Here is a 23,476-nt window from a genome sequence, read left to right as displayed (position 1 = left end):
GAAATGTGAATTTTGTTTGGAATCAAATACCTTTTTTTTTGTCTACAACTCCATAATATTGATCCGAGCACATCGTATTAAAATTTCAACCTGTTAAGAACTCAATAAATAAAATTGTAATATAATTTTACTTTTTTATAATTACAATGTAAAACCACTAAGACCCTTTTCTTGTTCTGTTTCGTTTTCTAAAAAAATTTCCTTTAGTGTTACCATTTTATTTCATAATTTCTATTTTCCTTTAGTTTTTTATTCTTTTATGGATTATTCAAATAAAATTAGAAAAGCAAATAAATTTTTACAAACCACAATCTTTTTGCTCTTTCAAGAAATTACCGTTTTCATAATATTATAGAAATATGAGTAACTGTGTTTTTTGGCAATGTGGACTTTAAATTTAAATTTTTAATGTAATTGAAATTTTTTAGGATTATAAAAATACCTCAAATCGAATTCATATTTAAATATGCATATCTGCTCATTGTATGTATGAATGCACGTATATCTAGATCAGGGATGGGGAACCTTTTCTCTATATAAGGCCAAATTTTAGTCAATGCAAAGTCAATCAGGCCACAAAGTTTAAAAAAAGTCCAAAGGTTATAAATTTTTGCTTTGTGTAGGTTGATGAAAACAAAATTATGTCAGAATATAAAAAATAACATAAAACAGTTTATTTCATAAATAAAAATAGATAAGTAAGTATGTACATTATTAATAAAATAATATGGTTCATTATTTCAATGACTTTTCTGTGATTGTTTGTTGCTCGATAACAATTTTATATTTGGTTCCAGCCTCGTTTGGCAGCAAAATTTTAACTTTTAAGAAATATAAGAAATAAATTTTTTTAAGGACAAAGGCCACTAAAAAACAGTTAAAAGGCCGCATGCGGCCTTAAGGCCGCAGGTTCCCCATGCCTGATCTAGATAAACAAATGTACAAAATAGAAAATTTGTTTTTAATTATGTGAGCTCCGATTTGATTACCGAACCGTTCCATTTTAACAGTAACAGAATGCAAAAAAAAAACAGGCAAAGACTACAAGCCTTAATAGCTGAATTATAAATTTTATTGAAATGCGAATTTCAAGTTTAAGAAGAGGGTCATATCCAACAGAATTATATTTTCAATTTTATTCAAGTTACTAGGGAGTAAGAATAAGAAACCTTTAATTCGAATGTATAACAATACTTTTCTGAATCGAAATTATAAGGGCATAAAATAATTGCATTTTAAATAATGCAGTGGGAAACTTTCAGGACTCGATTAATTTTAAATATTAGAAAAAAGTCAAATGCATTTGACGGTATTTTTTTACTTATAAAACTTTCTTTACATTTCTTTTTTTGCATTTCTTGCGAAGGCAAGACTATTAAAAATGAATTCGAAGCGAAGTTCAAAACTTGAGATATACATGCATATTACTTAAATATATACATACAATCATATTTGAAAATCTTTAAAGCGGCATTTAAATTCAATGTTTACCTTCTATTTTTACACTTTAATATTCGATAAGAGTGGTGGGAGTGATCAAAAATAAAACAACCCAAAAATCTACCAGTAAACAATGAGGAAAAATCTAAGTTCTACCATTATAAGATCTTTATTTTAAGGGTGCTAATATTTCCCGGCTCCAAATTCTTTCTTAAAAAATGGGAGGCATATAGACATAGAAAGAGAAAGAGAAAAAGAAAGAAAAGGAAACAAAATAAAGTTTATATTTATTTTTCTTTTTATTTTTGTTGTAAAATGTTGGGTGCTCTTTCTTTTTTCATTGTTGCTGTCTTTTTTTTTTTTTTTAGTTTAATTTTTTTCCTTTCTTAATGTCAGAAATGATGATACCATCTGGATAGATGCTATGACTGTTATGGTAATTTTGTGCCCATAAGCTTACATTTAATATCTTTATGTACATTATGTATGTAAGTATGTAAATATAAAAATGTATGTCTTATTTATATAAATATACACAAACTTAAACTAAGTGTGTATATTAAGTACATATGTATGTGTAAGAGAGTATGTATACAAGGTAATTCCGTTAAAATCCTTCTGTATTAAAATACTTAAGTTTTTGTTGTTTTTTTCTTTTTATTTTTTAATATGAATAACTGTATATGTATACGTACAGGCTAACGGTATAAAAATGTTAGAATATATATGTATGTAATTTTATATACAGATTGTCTCATGGAAAATAATCAGATTTGTTAGAATAAAAGATGAAATGAAAAGATAAAATCATATTTTCAGACGTTGGACTCCATTTTTTTTTTAATAATTTTATTTGAAAGTGAAATTTCTGCATAATAAATTTTATAATGACTCCTTATGTACAATCAAATTTGAAAATCTACAAAGCTGTTACAGTCATAAAAGAAAATAGAGAACAGATTACTTTAAGGCATAAATATTAAAAAAAAAAAATCGATAATTTTTTAGTTTTTTCCTTTAATTGCCAAAATATTAGATTAAAAGCAATTGGAGCAGTTGCAATTGTTATCTGAAATTCTTATTAATCTTATAAACTTGACATTAACTATTAAAAAGGCGAATCAAATAAAAACACTTTAGGACAAAAGATAAAGTGAAGAATGAACCGCAAATAAAGTTCAGCTTTCAAAATAATTTCAAAATTTGACATTGGAAAATCATCACCCTAAACATAATACAGTATATATACTTACATATGTATAGAAGTATGTATGGCTATATTCAAGCAAAATAAACAATTACTTTGTTTTGTTTGTAATTTACTTTTCATCCTTAAAAATATGTTACATACATACATACATACATAATAGACTAAATTTATGTACATAATATATGATGGTAACAATGGTGGCGATATTGGCAAAACAATTTTTAGAATGAGAAGCGTTTTTATTCAAATTATTTGAACGTAAATGGTTACTGAAAAGAGTAGATTTACCGGAACTAATGCAGAATGGTTTTTAATGTAAATACCCACTCATGTAATTTACATGTGCTTATATATATATTATAAAGGTATTTACTGATTTATAAGGACATATATATAAATGCAGATATAGAAATATGTAAAATTTTGCGACGTTTATATGACTAACTTTTGTATATTTACTAAAGATCCTTATTAAAGTTTTTTCCAATATTGTTATGAATTTAGAATTGGCCCTTATGCATTTAAATTGTCATGTTATGAATACTTATTCTCACATAATATATTTACATACATACATATACATATATAATATTATAATAAGTGTAGTATACATACATACACATATGTAAATTGTAAATTTTTTTATTTATTTTGAAAATGCCCGATTCCAAGTAAAATTGAATTTTTTTGATGCTTAAAATGAATTTTTATTTGCTTTTTCTCTAATTTCTTTTATTACTCATTTAGGGGACCTTTTCTAAGGAGTTAAAATATTTGTAGGTGTATCATATTTATGTGACATCCAATAATATTTTTTTTTTTTAATTTTTTGCTTAAAAGACTAAATGGAATAAATATAAATAAAATTTTACGATATTATCATTTAAAGACCTTAAAGTATACTTGGAACTTATAGAAGCGTTCATTTATAATATACATATTATATGTATATATGATATATACATATTGTATAAAGAACCAAGGATATATTAATAAAAACTGAGTGCTCTTATAAAAATAAACGAAATAAGATTATGTAATAGATGTCTAAAAATATCTTAAACAAAATTAAGATTGTTTTATTGGATTAGAAATAATATTTTACACAAGCTTATTGCAAAAACCTTAAGTCTGTACCATATCATAGTTAATACATGACCTAATTATGAAATTTCTTTTGTTTATTAAATGATTTCTCAAATATATTGACTAATAACAGCAAAAAATATATGAAATTAGACCGCATCACTCTTGAAAATCTTGTCTATTCATATATAAATTTGGTATTCAGTTAGGTCACCCACAGCTTATGATCTGCTATATGCTGATTTCTTATTTTTTTATTTTTCATTAGCATATTTTATAAAGACATTTTAACGTTTTATCTCAAACTCATTTAAAAGATTCAACGGCACAATATAGACAAAAACCTCCAAATTGTAGACATATTTTTGCCTTCTTTTTTCCCTATTTTAAAGGAGCCTATATATGTCATAAAGTATATGAACCAATCTTGTTGACTAATATTTTGTTAGGATCCTCCAAAATTTTATTCAGCTTTCAACTGAACCTATTATATGGGAATAGAGTTTACAATCTTATACATAAATTGTATTCATGAACGTTAACAATCTTTCTTAGACAAATTTAATTTTTGGTCGGCTATAAGGGGTTTTCAAATCAAAATCTTATTATTTTAATTTCAGAAGAAAAGCAAGCGTAAGCTTCTGCATTTCAAATATTTTATATGGGCATGCTATAACATTAAACCAATACAAGGACTTCAAAAACCATAAAATTTTGTTTAATAAAGGAACTAATCACATTAATTCAAAATTAAAATTCCAATATGTGCACAAAATCTACATTGAAAAATTAAAATTATCCTTCAATCTGTTACTCCTGTTTAAATTTAATTTTATTTTTAAAGAGACAAGTAAATTATTTTTTTTTCAATATTGCGAATAAGCAGCGGGAATTCGAAAAAAATTTGCTATTTTATGATCTTTTTATGCAAAGTTTATTACTGTATCCATAACGTACTACTTTTTTGTTGCAGTTCCTACTTCTAATAATATTTTCAAGGATCTATTTTGAAAAGGATTGCATTTAAGATTAAAATGTTTAAGAAAACAGACATTTTAATTTTTCTTTTATATTTCCTTTTAAAAAGAAGGCTTTCTTTATTCATCCTGAAGTATTTTTAAATTAACGCGATTCCTTTTATTATGCCTGCTCTGTTTAACGATTATTTCTAGGTTAACTTGCCACTTTTTTTATATTTTAAATTGGATAGAAGTTGTTTGTCACCAATAAATATTTAAGTAAAAGTACTTTATAAATCTGCTTTAAAGAATCATAAAGGTCTTTCAGTATTTTAAGTGAGAAAAAAAGTTCTGCCTTCAGAGAAAATTTAAGTAGATTTTATTCAGTTTTTAAAAAATTCTTAAAGACCAAAATTTTTGCAAGGATAAATATTTTTAGTGAAAAGAAAAATTTTCTCGTGAACGTTTAAAATCTCAATGGCCTAGCGATAAACAAATAAAACGTAAAAATTAAAATAGCCGAATTCGCAGACCAAAATTTGCAGAAAGAGATCAGCATTTTTGTGAAAGATTTGTGCTTAAATAGGTTCAGTATTTGAAAACCCTTCCTAGAAATTTCAATATATAAGAATTAAGAGATCAGATAAAGTACCGTTCGTATAAAAAAATATGATCAAAGATAAATTAAGTCATTTTGTTCATTTTTAAGGCTATCGTAGCTTGCCAATGTTGAAATTTAATATAACTCTACATAAATACGTTTTTAACCTTTCATTTAAGTTTTTGCTACCATTTACTGTTCATCCGTTCAAGGTATCTCTAGCTGAAATCAATTTTTTATTATTTGTCAATTTCATAGATTTTTTCTTCGGCTATTGGGCTCATAAAATAGCAATCCTACTCAAAATCATTTTGAATGTATTTATCATTCATTTTCTGTATCAAGGTTTTTCATCACGGAGAATTTTTTTTTCAATATGAATAATATTAAAATTGGCTGACCCTCAGTACTCAATTAATTGTTATTGAATGATTATATTTTAAACTTTTTTGACTCTCTTCTTCACGGTTAATGGGTGAGGATTATGGAAGGAATGAAGCGTAGGTAATGGTACTAAATCTAAGATTATTTAATTCGTTTTGGTATACACGCAATTGTCATTTACTGGCACACATTGTAGTTTAAAATGCATTTGGTTTTTAGACCAAGTTCACCCTGTATCACGGAAAATTTATGTTTTACAGGTTATTCATATTACGATGTCATGTTCTTTCATTCATTTTTTAATCTTTCTAATAATTCCTAATTGCGAGTTTTCCTTTTTCTTCCTGTTATAATTTTTCCCCTTTATTTCTGTTTCTTATTTTAACTTTCTTTTTTATAAATATAAAAACGCAAAAGTATCATTAAATAACTGAGGATTAAAACAGATTCAACCAATTTTATAATTTTCTCCATTTGTAACAATTTTTTCCTAATTTTATTGTTATGGTTTGCAATATAGAAAAGCAGGATAAAAAAAAAAATTAAAATGAAAAACTTTTTTTCTTTTCAAATATAAATTTTCTTTTGAAAGGCAAAAACAGAGAGAAAGAAAACAAACAAACCAAACCACCGCGCCTGGTGCCTCTTTTCTCCTCTGTAATTTTCCCTTTTTTTTTTGTTAGCGACAAAATAGATGAAAACTTAGGAAAATTATACAAAAATGGTACCAGTAACAATAAAATAAAAGAATAATAAACCAAGGAAAAGTTACGATATTAAATTTCTTTTATACAGAAAGAACAAACAAGCAACACAGGCTAGCGGCATTAACAGTGTAAGTGTATGTTCGTTTGAAAGCAGGTACAAAATACCTTTGCATATAAAATACCCTTGGCATTCATTCTAATAATAAAACATTTTTCTCTCTCAACTCTCTGACAACAATTATATTTCATTTTTGTATAAATGAACAATTGGATAAAGTGTAACAAACCAAACTGTAGGATACCAACTCATTCTCACAAAAGAAAATAAAGCAAAAATGTTATACTCGTACATACAAGTTATGTTTTTTTTTACATCAGTGGAATTTTTACATACGAAATGGTTTGAGTGATTATATGCAATAAATTATAAGTGCAGTTGCTTGCACTGGAAGTTCATATATTTATTCAGATCCAATATAAGTGTTTTCAATTGGTTTCCAAACTGAAGCTATAAATTGGGATTTCTTCCATTGCAACAGTAGGATGACGTTTTTCCTTTTCAAGGTTGATTTTGCTTTGAAGAAAGTTAGCTTAACATCCACTTGAGTCTCTTATTTAGACTCATAACCGTGTCGTTGTGTGCTCGCTTTATTCTTTAGCTGCTCAGTCTTATTATTTGTTACGTTATGGTTTACAGTGGTGGAAAAATAATAATAAAATAATAATATTTGCTTTGACTGTTCGTTTTTATAAAATAGTTGAACGTGTATTTTTTTTTTATTTTTCATGTTATTTAATTTTATTATGGTTTTTATTTATGGTTATGGGAAGGCAGTTTAATTTCTTTTATAATTTTTATTATTTATATTTAAAAACAAATTTAATATGAATACTTTCACATACATTAATAGAAATTTGGTTTGGAAATAACAATAATATTGCAATTTATTTAATTTTCTATCCCTAAATTAAATTTTAAATTTATAGATAAGCAGTTCATTAAATAAATCGAATACCGTAATAAATTTCAAAATTACCTTTATCTTTTAAAAGTATCTTTAATATGGAATTATAAAATTTAAGTTGAAGTTCATTAAATCCTTTCCTCTAAAAAAAACAACACAACGTACATATTGTATGTATGTATAAATATGCATATTTTAGATCTACTAAAAGCCACTTAGAACTGGACGGAAATTGACGGTTTTCATTCTGATTAAAATTTCACATCTGCAGTAAACACAATATAATTCCAATACTTTTTAAAATACACTTTTAAACTGACTATAAAATCTAGTTTATAAATTTAAAGTTTCTTGTGATTAAAAATATTGTGCCATGCGGATACCAGTATAATTCCATTTAATTTAGTGTAACACATTCAATGAATTCAATAAGAAATAAATGGAAAGGAGTCAAAAATTTCGGTTGGAAATGGCAATTAATCTCAGCGAAAGTTTTTGATTCCTCCTAGTTGCCGTGTATAGGAAAAATTATGTCGATAATTAGCGAAAAACTATCTGTATTTTTGCCTTTTTTTTTTAGAATAGAACAGTAAATTTCTGACATTTCATAACTAAAAATTAGCTTTCGTTTGGGAACAGACACTAGTGAAGTTGATGACTTTGAAGAGCTGCAATTTGAAGGCGAAAAATAAGTAATTAAGCAAGACGTTGTGTTAAGTTTACTACCGAGATAAAACTAAAAAAACATTTAACCAACAAAATTATCTATTTGCTATTTTAAGTCCTTGCAAAAATTGTCTATAGATAAAAAATTGAAAAGAGTTTACCCTGTTCTACAACTTTTGTTCGAATACTTTGTTTACAGCCGAAATAGATTTTTTGGTTAAAATAGAACCCTAATCCGGATGAAGGGTTTTTGCTTAAGCATCTATAGCCGCCTTTCTAAAAATATATGACTTTGAAAAATATTTTTTTTTGCAGTTCTATAAACAAACCTATAAACCTGAAAAATTTAAACAACTAAAACTCTAATTAAATTTTACAAATGCACAATGTAGTTTTTGTGTAAAAATTGAAAAAGACATTCAAAAATATTGTATGGGCGGCTTCATTAGTGATTCCTGGGGATATCTAAGCCTGGAGAACGGCGACGAAAAATTTAACATTGATTTGCATAAATTTCACTTTTTTAGTAAAATTGCCCAACTACATAAAATCTAATTTTTTTGTATTGCAATTATTTTTAAATTATAGTTTTCTACAAATTCTTCTATAAATTTTTCAACTTTTTTAACTTTTGTTTCGCTCACCATTTTATCTTTATGTCATGTTGTTATTTGTAATGAGAATAAAAATTTAGAATGTGCATTTATGCTAAGGAGACAAAGTATTGAACTAAAACTCTAAAGTGTCATTATAGTAGAAGCATTGGCAAAAATTGAAGCAATTTAATAAATTTAAATTATACACAGCTAATGAGTAATATTGGTTCATTAATACTTTACTTTCAAGAACTTTACCTTTTGTAGGGCATCAAAAATAGGAACAATTTTTATTTGGTACCTTCTGCCAATTCTAAAATGTTTTTAAAACATTTTCTTTCTTAGTCCTTGCATGAACTTTTCTTTGGAAGTTTTCATTTTTCTGAAAGCAAGCAAATATTTTGCGGATTAAAACCAGTTCACAGTTGATATCTAGTTCTAAATAAAAATCTTAATCATTTTTGAGGTCTTCAGTTCTAAGGCATGGCATTAGATTACTTTTTATTGAAACACCCTTTATATTTTGTAAAATTTCAATAACTCTGCATATTTGCAGATTGTACAACAAAAACAATTTTAATAAGTTCAATAAGGCACCGAAAATGTCAATCAAGTGCACCTATTTCAAAAATAATTTTTGACATCTGTCATTATTTTCGAAATGTATAACTAGGAATTGTAAATTATTGTAAATTGAACGTCTATGTTGATTTTTAAGGTAGAATATTTTACTTTTTTCTTTATTTGTATAGGTACCATTATTTTGTTTATGCTATTTTATACGTATATGTATGTGTATATGGATGTATTGCATAGGTATGTAACGTATTTTGAATGTAAATAAATTTTGTAAAGTTATAAGCTTTTTACCTTTAACCTAGTGTTCCATTTTTTGTAGTATACTTTTAACTTTCTTTTCATAACTGACATTTGTAATATTCTAATATGCTTTATTTGCACAAAAAAAATAAAAACATTTTAAAAATTTAATTTTTGGAACAAAGTTTTAAAAATATTTCAAATTAAGAATATTAAAAGGGAACCTTTCCTTTTTGGAAGCAGTATTTTTCTTTTAATTCCTGGAGCGAAATTTTCGTTTTACAAATAAACATTGTATGAGATTCATTTATGTGTATGCCTGTACACACACACAAACCTAAGAATATTATACATACATTATGCATTATGTTAGTCGTAAATAACACTCATTTTAAGCTCCTTACAATCAGCTTCATTTATAGCTCTAATGTGGCAAGTATAGTGAACTTATACCAGTGAAGTGATAAGGAATATCAAGTCAAAATAAATGTCGTAAAACTTTACGAAATGTGATTTATTCAAAGAAAAACTGCATTTCGATATTAATTTTATGTTAAGAATATAAAATATTGAAAATGCTTTATCGTAAATTAGTTGACTAGGAAGTTCATTGGGTCATACGTTAAAAATAAAACAAAATTCAGTTTTTTGTCACTTATTTCATAGAAATAAAAAGCTTAATTGCACTCTTACAAAGAAAAGATAAGGTTCATTGGAATAATTTAGCACTCAAATTCAATAGTTATACTAATAAAATTTCCTTTAAAGTGTCTTCTTTCATGTTCCGGCAACAAAGTATGTTAAAAGAAATGATTTTCTTTTAGTTTTTAAGTTCTAACTCTTAAGCAACAACATTAATTTGTGGTTAAAGAAAAATTGTTAAAATGCTATGTGCTTTTTTAAACAGATGTGCTGCGACTTGTTTACGCTGATTTTCCTTTTCTATACCTAAACAAAAATGTGCTATCAAAACTAACCGTAATAGTTTGATGAAAATTTTTTTGTTGTGGAAAGTAAGGGTTGTTTGCTTTAAATAATCTGATCGAGTTCTGTGAATTTCATATAAAGGAAAAAAATTAAAATCCCGAAATAAAAAAAAAACTTTTCAAGAAGGTTAAGAAAAACTAAATAAATAAATCTCACATTATATCCGCTTGAATATTTATGAATATATACAGTGGAGTTCCCCCACCTGTGTATATACACAAATGTATACATAAAAACATGTTTACCATGAAGGTAAGTATGTTCAGTGAAGTTCAAAAATGTTATACAGTTGCATATAAAAGAATAAAAAAGATCTTAAAATTGCACTTTACGACTTTGATGTCTTAAAAAACTTATAGAATCGTAACTATAGAAGATTTTCGAATTCGGTAAACATATTGTGAATTTGACAATATGGTAATTGTTTCTTCTATGTCGAATTAATTACTGACATTTTTGGAATAATTTTAAAATCTGCTAAGAGGAATTTTAAGAGTTTGTACGCATAAATACGAGTAAATTATGTGATTCATTAGATCAACATTTTTTTATACCGCTTTTCCTTACCGTGTTCTCCTTCCTTAAAACCAATTATGTGTCAATTTTTATACAAAATGGTTACAGAAAATGGCTTCTCATCAAAAATATTCATACATATATTAATATTATCTATACCACAGTTGATTCTATTACCAGTTTAATTAATCTTTTATATTCCTAGTGCCACTTAAAATTTTTAATATTTATTATTACTCCTAAATATATGCAACAATATTTGATAAGTTTGACGAAAAATTTAACAAAATATTACGATCACGAAACAGCAATATTTCACTACTGTTGTATATGAGTTCTTATATACATGTGCAGACATGCACACATACATATGTAGTATGTCTTCCTCCTTTTGTTAATAAATTCATTTCATCTATAAAGGAAAATTCACAATAAAGCACAAAATAATTTATGGGTCTCTTCAAAAAAAAAAAAAAAAACGATTCTCAATGTTTTTCCATTAAAAAATTTTTTTTTGTACACAAACAAAAACAAAACAACAACAGAAAACAATAAAAAACTATGGAATAAAACTAAAAAAATGTCAAGGATATTTTACGGTTAATATACAAATATGTACGTGTGTGCAAAATTTATAGGTAACAATTTTACATCCTGCCGATAATTAAAAAAAAAAAAAATATTTTTTACTACATCAGAGAAAATAACGGGAAAATAGGATTTAGTTCAATAGTGTTGGTGTTTTTTAAGGAACTGAAAATTAAATTTTAACGGAAAAACAAAAATTTTCCTTGAAATCGGTAAAAAAAAAAGTTGAAACAAAAACATAACAAAAAAAAATAAAATAAAAATTACAACGTCATTAAAAAAAATTTTTTTTTGATGTTAAGTTTTTTTTTTTGTTCAAAATTGACAGGAAAAAAAATTCCATATTTTTTTTCTAGTTTTTTTTTTTTGTAATTTTTTAATTTTAAAATGTTAACCAAATTTTTTTTGCAAAACTTTCCCTATAGAATTTTTCTTATAATAATAAAAAAAATTTCAATCAAACTTGGACCTTTGACGTTTCAAAATTTCATATTTATGTTTTTTACCCTTGTACTAAGCGTTAAGGTTAATACACGAAACTATCATAAAAAACATAAAAGTATACACTTCTCAAAGGTCGTCCTTTTAGGGAAAAAGTGTCCAAGCACAAAAAATGTAGTTCGTGCTTATTTCAGTTTTAAATTTATGTTGCTTTACCATTATGCTATTCTACTATTATTCTACTAGCTGGAAAAATACCCTTTTTATGTATAGAAGTCTCAAAAATATAATCTAATTTTATGGTTTCTGCAAAATAATGGCATAATATACTTTTATTAATTTTGCAGTTACCCTTGGAAAGGAAAAATAATTCAAAAAATTTGTATAAATTTCGAAATAAATTGATTAACACCATCACTTTGTCTCAAAATATCATTGTTATCATTTAAATTTATAGTCGAACTTACGACTTAATGAAAACTAAATTAGAAATCTTTAAAAGTCAAAGAAGTTATTTTACAATAGAACATATGACATATACATATATATATATATATATACATCACTGCATATGTAAAAACTGATTCATATACGAAAACGTTTCAAAATACCACTTAAGCTAATCTACTATCTAAATTTATCATATTAGACAATTGGTTAAGTAAAATCCTGCAAATTCCATTTACATTAATGAGATTTCTAATTTACAGTTAAAGGATAAATTTTTGAGTTAATTTAAGTTCTACTGAAATTCGGATGTTTGAAGATATCACAATAGAAATTCAATAATAAGTGTACATGAATACTTGGGCTGTCAGAAAAGAATGAAAATTTATTTGTGTAAAAGGTTAACTAAAAAGTGAAAATGATGGACACTGACATAAATTTCTGTGTTACTTTAAAAATTTAGAAATTTTTCTAAATAAATTTTACAATATCTAAAATTATTTGATTTGTTGTTAAAAACTTTATTTTTGACAATATTTTGGCAGTAAACTAAGAGAAATTTTTGCTAATTGATAAAAGGTGGTCTTGTCGTTTCAGTCACATTTTTAAGTCACTTTCAAATAAGAATTTTCACCTTTACTAGCGGATTTTCTCTTTTTTTTCTCAAAAAAATCTCAATTTGTCAACTTTAAAAATAAAGTGATCGGGTGATGACTGAATTTGATATATTTTTGGAAAAGAAGGCACACAACACGGAGAAGTAAAATTCATTACCATACACGTTCATTTTTAAATTAGTAAGTAAAAAGTGAGACACACAATCCGGTCCCTAATTTTTCTTCTGTTTAATAAAAACTGAACAGTATGGCAAAACATTTCTTAACAAGAATAAGTGTCAGTTTCAGTAGCGCGATTAAAAAAAATTCTCCCATTTTATTTATGATTCAATTAACAGTTACAAAACAACTCAATTCACATTTCTAAACTTTATTTATTGTTATTTTTATTATTGTAATTACAATTTTTTAAAGGTTGCAATTAAATCATTAAAAAACTTTGTACACAAACTTTTTTTTTCATAACTCAATAATTATTGTTCAATACTTTAAGTACTTTTAAAATTTAATTATGAACGTTTACAAAACAGTAGAACAAATTGCAAAATTCTTTTCATTTTTATATCAGCAAATAAGTACCTAATTGAACAGAAGCCTTAAGGTATATTTGCATTATTTGTTCCAGGTGAACATAATTTTGTTCACAACAAATCGCAACGCACTAATATGTCGCATCAATCATTCGCAATATCGTATTTTAATCTAGCATTGCGTATGTATTTATGAATATTTACATTTATATGTGTGTGCATATAGCTACGGTATGTCAACTATAAAGTGTTTAACATTTTGTAAAATTTTTCAATTTCAATTTTATATTTCAAAAAATAATCGATTCCGTTATTTCCGATTCATTAATTTTTAGATCGATTTTATAGATAAAAAAAGTGGAAAAAAATAATACAATTGTAAAAAAGAAGAACGTGAAATTAAAAAATTCAAAAAAATAAAATTTCACTATTATCAAACAAGTATGCACGTACAACTACACAAATGTGTATTTGTACAAGAAATTATTTGCATCACTTTGTAGCGTATAATAAACAATCTTGTATAGGGTTTTGTTATATAACCTAACTTGTCAATTTTATATGTGGAAGTTAGAGTGGGTTGCGGAAAAAAAAAATTTTTGCCAGATTTTGTACTAGAAAAATATTAGATTAATTACAACCCGATTCCTAAATTGCTTTAAATTACCCCGTTTTTACGAAGCTTTAGTTCCATGTTAAGAGTATGAAATTAAATTTGGTATCGATTTCCGGTTTTGTACAAAAGTTAGAGTAGTACATTTAAGTAAAGGTGTCAAAAATTTTTTTATATTTTAAAATAAGATTTCTTAAATTGTTACAAGCGAACACATTGTTAGGAGTAATAATAAATGTGAAACAGAAATTTTATGTCATTTTACTAAAATTTTTGACAGAAAATTTTTAATAGTAATTTAATTCGTTTACTTGAATTGCCGAATTACAAAACCTATGAAATTCGGCATATAACATTTTCCGTATAAGTCCCAGGCTAAAAATGCGATTTAATTTGATTTTCTTTGACTATCTATTATTGGTGTAGAATTAAGACAACGATGCAAACTCATAACTTTTATTTATTCTCACAAAACAGCGATCCACCCTAGTATACATACATTCATTCAAGTGTACGTCTATTATACAAAACTTTTTTTGGAGAAATCGATAATTTATTTTAAACAGCAATATGAAACTAACATTTAATGATAAAATCTAATTATCAAAAAATAAAATATTTACATATTCAATATTATTTTTTTTATCTCAAATTGTTATTACATACTTTTAATTAATTAATAGAAGTCTAATTAGTTTCAGCAAAGATGACGTATTGATACAACTAATCCAAATATAAAAAACATTTGCTTCTATTACAACTTCTATTCGCTTAAATATTAATTTATCTGCAATAGCTAAAATACGATAAGCATCATTCTAAAAAACCTGCAATGATTTGGTAGTGATTATATGCAATAACTTTTGGTAAATCAACCAATTTATTAGATAAAGCTAAGGCATTATGTATTTTTATACCCGTACGAACGTATGTTCGAAGAGTATACTAAATTTGCCTTACCGTTTGTAATAATGATCTGAGATAAACACTCAAGTGTATGTTTTTGACCAACTTCGAATTGTGAGTTGATATAGCTTTATCTGTCCGTCCGTCCTAACGATAACTCAAAAACAAATTGAGCCAAGTTCACCAAATTTTCACAAATGATTTATTGTAGTAATTACCAGAACCCTATTTAAATTGGACATCATCGGGGTACCGGTTCGGGTAGCTGCCATACAACTTCAAAATTTATTTGGCTATATCTCAGAAACTATAAAAGCTATGGTATTGAAATTTCACACAAACGAATATATTAGTAGGGCCAATATGTCTGATAAAAGTCGTTGAAATTTCTTGGCTCTTTCTGGTAGCTGCCATACAACTTCAATAATAGTTTGGCACACACAGTATTTTGAAAAACACAGTACTGAAATTTTACATAAATTAATATGGTAACACGGCAACTTAAAGTCATAATCTGCCCCATAATCAGTTATGGCATATTATTCGCACATAGGATAACAAATTCGTACGGGTATCACAGAGTTGACAAGGTCAACTCTATTTTTTTTCGTTTTATCTGAAATTGAAATTCTAAATTTTCCACTTGGTTTGCAAAAACATTTTTATTTTCAGAACCTTCAAATTTTTAAAGTAACTAATATTAACACAGCCAGTAACGCAGTTTCAAGTGCTTAAGCCATGGCAAACAAGTTCACTGAATTTATTTAATATGTTCTGTTATTTTTACTACTGAATGAACAATCTGCAATTTATAGGTCAACAGAAAATCTAAAAAACAATTTTTTATGAATTTATTTTGTTTGAGCGATTTGAATAATGCAACTGTTGCACATATATGAACACTTTTGCAGCTACACATTTTTATAGCACCTGCACAGCTGTTGCGAAATGTCGCCTTTACCAATTAAAATAATTTTTATTTTGAATTTTAAATATTTTCAATCCTCTTTTTACAAATCATTTTCTGTTCTATTTTTTATCATGTTGAATTAGATATTCTAAAGGCGTTTTATTTCTGTTTACGTAATTTTTTTCGCAATATTTTATTACAAATAAACTTACTAACACACACATTCATAGGCATATACGAATGTATGCGGGAATATGAAAATATTGCAAATAAAAAATCATCCCTGCTTCTATTTTTTATACTCAAATTAACCTCTATGAAAAAGAAAGAATTGGTTTTCAATTTTTTTACGCACGACCTATTCCAGTATAATATTTTAGAAACATACACATTAAAATACTTACATAACAGAAGAGGTTCTATTCAAGTTTTTCTATTTGTTTTTTTTTTTTGTTCTTTTGAACACACAATTTACCTCCAAACAATTTAATCAAATATTTACATACCAGTAAACACATTTTGCAAAATAAAATAATAATAAGTAAACAAAAATACAAGCAAAAAGCATCGAATACAAAAGGACTATGCTTCCAAAATAAATAACAATAAAAATAACAACAAAACAATCGTAGAACAACATTATCAACATTAAATCAAATCGAATCAACGACAGTAAGGGAAACGTTTTAATAAAAATTCTATTGTAAAACATCACATTCACACTTTTGATTACCGTTATAATAACACAGGAATCTGTATATAATAATAATATTATCTCCGTTTTCGATTTTACTGTTATGACAGCAATTATCATGATTGAACGAATATCAGAACCACTCGGTCAAGGAATATGATTTGATTATTATGAAAGTCGTAAACTCAAACTTACGCTTACTTAGCATAACCAAAATTGAATTCAACGTGAATGTCTTGTAGAAGTTCGAATGTAATATTACACAAGTGGTCAAAATAAAGGAGTTGATGAAGAAGTTAAGTAAAATGGCGTTCAATGTTAAGTTTGCATTCGAAACGTCACATCTTACGCAAAAAACAAATCACATTTTCGGAGCTCAATGAGGTAAACGCAAACATTTACGTCTATTTCAATAACTTAAGGCATAAGAGCTATAGTGAACTTCATATTTATGTTACATCGAAATAGATGAAACAATAACTCTTGGTGGATAATAAGCATATTTTTCACAATAAATATTTTCTACAGATCTTGCAAATTTGTTTTAAGTTTTTGAAAACATGCATGGTTTCAATTCAAAATCAGTTAAAATTTTTTAACAAAGTCAAACTTCAACAGCGTTAATCACTTAGAAAAAATATATGTTACCTCAGACTTAAACCCTGATCGTGTATATCTCTTTTTTACTCAGTTTTTATTCACTTTCAAATCAAAATTATAAGTATTTTCTAATGGATGTTTTTCTTTTCCAATAAGGTTTAGATTTTGTCTCAAATTATCGACTGAATGTTTCACTTTCAAAAATGAAAAACTTTTGTATACAATTTTAAAAAAAAAACGACATACGTAATCGAACTATTCCGATTACTCTCTCGACCGGTTCCGATTACTCACTCGAAAATTACATTACACAAGTATAATATAATAGTTACTCATTTTCTTCTCACTTTTCGAGTAAAATAGCGAGATAGATGATCAGGCCCCAAGTATCGCCTTCCATACTTGTTATGCAACAGAAATTTTTAGCGAAGCATTGAATTACATATGGCTTAACAACAGTTTTGAAATATTTCCAAATAACAGGAGCCAACTATTAATTTTTATTAATAAACTACTACTTAAGTTGACTATTACGAATACAGGAAAATTGACTAACGCCAATGGTGCATTTTTATAGAATTATTGAACTCAAAAAAATATTGGAACACATGTACATAATTATGTACATACTTATATTAAAAATATAATGTCTTTCCAAACATTGCCTCTTCACCTTCGTATCCCATAATATTCTTGTAACCACATAAGGTATTGTTTATCCACTACGTGAGTAATAAAAAACTCGAAAGTTAATGCTTAAATTGATAAAAAAATATTTAAAATTAAAAAATCACCTTTAATAAAATGAAAAATTGCGTTTTTATTGTACCTGTGCAGAATCATCGACTTGTTTTCTATCTTACATTTTTAATTTTAACTAAAAACTTCAGGGAATTTTCGCTACCCTGGAATGTGGTTCACATTTACATTCTATTCGTTTTTTTTAATAAGTATCCAAAAAATATGCAAAATATTTCTTATTAGTTTTAATTAATTTTTAATATTTCAGAAATTTATTTAAAAAATTCTCATGTTTCAAAAATAAAATTAAATTGGATTAGCAAAATAAACCAAAACAAAAAATGTGGAGAAAAAAAAAAACATAAAATGCAGATGAGAAATAACAATAAAAAAAAATAGGCGAAAATTCCAACTAAAATTCAGAGAAATTTTCGCGGCTTCAATAAGAAAACTTGAAACACAAAAAAAAAATCAATATTTAAAAAAGAAAAAATTTTTTTTTTACTTTTAGTGTTGTTTTTGTTTTTGTTTGTTTCATATGTTGCAAATATGTTGTTGTTCTTTATGTTCAATATTTATGTTTATTACTTTTGTGTAATAAGTATGTATATATGTAAACGTATTTATTTATATACGTTGCTATGTATGTACTTTCATAAAAATATTTGTGTACTTGCATAATATAAGAACATTTTTATTTATTTGTTTGCTTTTATTTTTGTTGAAAACTTGGTACAGGAACGTGTATTTAATTTTGATTAGGGTTACCAATTTGCAATTAATATTATAATATAAAAAGAAAAATATCCATAAAAGAAATTGGTTCTCTAAATTCCTAAAAATTTTTCTAATTTTAATTTCACCGGCCCAATATTTTTTGATTGACAAAAACAAATGTCTCGTGGTAGATTCAGTGACCAAATTTTCAATTCAGATTAAGACTATAATAACCATCCTTCTATTAAATTAATTATAGACAAATTATAATATTTCCAACTATAAAAACACTAACTCCTACGGCAGCTATAATTACACAAAGTGTTGATGGAACATTTTTACTTGCTAATTTTTCTATTGTAAAATATTTAAATAAATTTTTCTTTTTGGGGAACATAGAAATTTTATACATTTGAAAGAAATAGCTATTAACGCATTTTTCCAAATTTTCTTCGAGTGAATCGGCTTATAGACAATATTATTATTCTTCAGAAATTTGCGGCTCACTTGTTTTATTTTGAGTCATGCATACAAACTACACATCATTATCAAAATTTAGAAACTAAGATATTCGAACTTTTCGGTAAAAAAATTTTGAGTACAATTTTTTATTAACTATGTACATACGTTAGTTTATTTAGCGAAACTCCATAATCATTTAAGAGACTTTCATATTAAATTTAATAAAAATTCGCTATTAATTTTAGATTTATTTGCAAAATTGATTCTCATTAAAAAAATGTCCAGTAGCAAGTTAACTTTAACCATTGCATATCGTACACAAAAATTGCATATTTTATTAAAATTGTATAGCCCCACAATATTTTTCGCTATATTACTATTTCTTTCTTAGTTCAACTTTTTGTTGTGATTTGATATGATACATGCCGAAATTTTTGAAAATCGCACAATCTTAAAATGTAAACTAAAATTTATAAAATAAAGCATTCCCGCAAAAGTCGAAATCGCAGATTCGATGATTTTTGTTTTTGCCTACTTTAATATTATACACGTTTTTTTTTTGTTGGCAATAAATTATAATTGGAGAAAAGCAAATATTTGCTTACTCAAATCAGTTATTTTAAATGAGAAACGTGGGAAGTAATAGTTTGTATATGTATGTGTTTAAAGATATTTATATACCAACTTTGAATATTAACCAAAAATAAAATATTTTTTGTGTAAAAAGGTAAAATTAACCAAAAATAGCTTAGTCAACATACATAATTTATGAATTTCAGTTTTTTAATTCACAAAAATCTGTTTTGTAATAGTGGAAACATTGAGAATGAAACCAAAAACGCTAATGAATGCAAGGATTTTCTTAAACAAAGATAATCACACTGATATTGTGTAACTTTCAATAAATTTTATGTTTGTTTTAAAATAATATTTTAATTAAGAATAAAAATTAATTTTGTGATTGATTTTGCCTTATTTTGGATGACTAAAATTAAAACCGATATCTGCACATACATACGTACATATCGTTTTTGAAATTGTAATCGCTTAAACTGAAGTTGCTTGCATTAAAAAGCGTTATACATAATTTCATTCAAACTATGCCTTTAGTAAACTTGAATTGATTCCCCCTTTAATTATTTTTTTATAAAAATCTTGAATGATATAAAAGAATAGCCCATTTCATGAGGGAAATAATTTAAATTCACCCATTTTCATTTTATAAATTTTTAGGTACAGGCTTCTCTGAGCACTTAAAATTTAATTTTGTTGCTATTAATGCGAAAAGCATTATTATTACTGTCTTCATATGTTGTATACAATATTTAATGGTGGGTAGGTAACGCGGCAGTGATGCCTTGCAATAAGGCGGCACTGATGATCGCAATAATAATTTTATAATACCCTATATTTCGAAAAATCAAAAATTTCAAACTTTTTGTCTTACCATTTAATTTATAAAATATTTGTTGGTATTTTGCAGTTATTTAATTTATTAAACTATCTTACAAAATTATAATTTCAAAATTTCTAATTTTTATAACCATAAAGTGAAATAATTCCAACACTCTTTATGTTCAACTTCCACCACAATTATTAATTTAGGTACTCAATCACTTCACTACCATTCAATCATAAAAAAATTATTAAAATTTATTACTTCATTAATTTAAAACCACATTTTTTTTGTATTAAAAAATTATTAATTAAAATTTATTTGATTTATTGTGGAAATTAAATTATATGTACAAAAAATGGGAATGTAATCTAATCACTTTAAGGGATATGACAATAAAAAATTTTGAATGATTTTTCAAATCCAATTTAGAAATGCCAATCCTGTTTCCTTTAGTCTTTAATAAATTGCAGGCCCTATTTAATTACGACAAAGCCTAGGCAAAAATTAAACTCTCAATCATATTTTAAATGTTTTCTTGAAAAATTTTCAGATTTCTTCATAAAACATAATATGCAACTTCTTTCGGTTTTTATTCTCCTACATAATTAATTAAAAATTTTCACAACAAAAACCTGTAATATTCGAATAAAACTTCAAGCAATTTTCTCTTATTTGTTTTCTTAAAATAATTATAATTTATTTATTTAATAATATGCCATCCTACTATCCTACTATCCTACTATCCTATACAATTTATAAATGATAAAATGTTGATATCCACATGTAATTATTACTTTCTAGAAGTGTTAAAAGCTGAAAAAGTGCTACATATTATAATTACTATATACCTGTACCTATATTGTATTTAAACTATATATATATATATATTTATATATAGAACAGGATTATGTTATTATTGTTACTATGTTTTCTTGTTACCTTGTCGCATTCTATGTAAACGTCAATATTCTCAAATGAATAAAATTTCTTAAAGAATGAATCACAGAGATATGGGAAAAATACATCCTATATATTCAGGAATTTGTACATGCGTTCAAGTTAAAAGTGCAAAAATTTGTTACTAATAGGTGTATAAAAAAAAAATTGATATTTTTTATTATAAATTTTTTACCTCAATCTTGAGACCGCCAATACACTTGTATAGAAACCGAGAAAATTGCATAAAGAATTCATGTAATATCGTAAATAATTTAAAAATCGTCACGCAGAACAATTTGTTATGGTTTTTGCTTGAAAATATCGTGATAATGCGAAAAAAACAAGTCAAAATGATTGTATGTAGTTGGGAAAAAAAGGTAATATGAAAAGCAGGAGGAGATAAAAACGAAATAATTTCATTAAAATGTGGTTAAGAATGATGAAACATTTTGTTCTTTTCGCTTCTTTGCCTCCTATACAACGTACGATTGTTGTATAAAAAAAATCATTATAACACAACCATAAAATGGAAAATTAAAAATCAATGTACAATAACCAAAAACTTTAAAACTATTTTCGTGCTGCTAACCGATATTAATCTTAATTATATTTAAGGTAGCCCGTCATTAACAGATCTTATCTGTGCATTTAATATTCTCTAAACGGAGCTAGTATTTAGCATTCTTTTTAAGATATTTTAAGAAATAAATGAAAATTTCACACATAGTATTTTGAAAACCAAATGATGGCATAGTCTTCTTATACGTTAATTATAGGCATGTGTGTTATACACAGTTAAATATTAAAAGAGTTGACATGTATAGGACCTTAAAAAATTGGCATCCCAGCACAATTAAATTTTTTGTTTTTATTGTTTCACATGAACAAGGTGTACGATTTATTTTAACACAATTTTTTTTTTACATTAATTTTTTTTTCTTATTTTTAATTGAGATGTTAAAACCACAAAAAAGAAAAACAAAAAAAAATTGTAAACATAACGCTGGATTTATTTTCAAAATAAAAAAAAATATTTCATTTATGCTATCCTTTTTTCTCTCTTTTTTTTTGCGTAAATAATTTTATGTATGCTCAAGGTTATTGAAACTCATTGTACCGCAACCAAACCAACCCATTTCGAATGAAGTATCGCATAAATATTTATTGTATATTTTTTTTCTTTTTCTTCTATTGAAAACTCACTCAATATTTTTTTTTTTCTTTTACACTTATTTTATGATTTTTCTACACTGCACTGCAAAATCGGAGCACTAGAACAACGGATAACATTGTTGACCTACGAACATTTTTTATCAAACTGACAGCACATTTGCACTTTTTTCGCATTTTTATGTTGAAAAAAAAAAATTTTTTTTTTCGTAGTTTCTATTTTTATTCAGAAATCAGCACAGAACAGAAAATTCTGAAAAATGAGAAATAATTGTGATAATCTCAGAGAGAAACGAATAACACAAATAAAAGAGAAATAAAAAAGAGGGAGAAAAATATCCTGTATTTTCTGCAAAGAATGAAGGATAAAACTATAAAAGCAAAGAGACGAAGAATATTGTTGTTTTTTTTTTCAAATTTTCTATACAATTATTATTTTAGGGTAAATTTTGATTTAACCTATTAATGTTTGAAATATAAAATTATAAGAATTCATGTTTAGACAGAATTTTTATAAACATTCGATAAAATTATAGAGATATGGGGGTTTCTATCACAGTTACATTTGAAAGACAATTACATTGCAGAGTATAATTTAAAATCTATTGAGTAAATCCATACTGAGAGAAATCGTCTTCCGAAATTGTAATTATTTTGATTAATTTCCTAGTTCAGCCCATAATTAAGAGTCTAGTCTAGAATATCTAGAGGGTAATGGTAATAATTTAGAAGTTTAAATGCAAAAGAATAATTGTCAAACTTCTAT

At 25.7% G+C, this 23,476-nt stretch overlaps 1 protein-coding gene across 1 annotated transcript in view; it reads right to left on the bottom strand.

Annotated features, from left to right (window-relative positions):
* Positions 1 to 22,841, bottom strand: part of LOC129609876 (ATP-binding cassette sub-family C member 4-like) — a 93,660-nt gene extending 70,819 nt beyond the window's left edge. Inside the window, exon 1 of the mRNA XM_055522058.1 lies at positions 22,744 to 22,841. The gene's annotated coding sequence lies outside the window, so the exon portion shown is untranslated. The remainder of the gene's footprint in view (positions 1 to 22,743) is intronic.
* Positions 22,842 to 23,476: the final 635 nt, after the last annotated feature.

The sequence above is a fragment of the Condylostylus longicornis genome, unplaced genomic scaffold (genome assembly GCF_029603195.1).
Source record: "Condylostylus longicornis isolate FDR11 unplaced genomic scaffold, ASM2960319v2 ptg000040l, whole genome shotgun sequence".
Taxonomy (NCBI): Eukaryota; Metazoa; Arthropoda; class Insecta; order Diptera; family Dolichopodidae; genus Condylostylus; species Condylostylus longicornis.
This window is presented reverse-complemented; position numbering and strand designations above follow the sequence as displayed.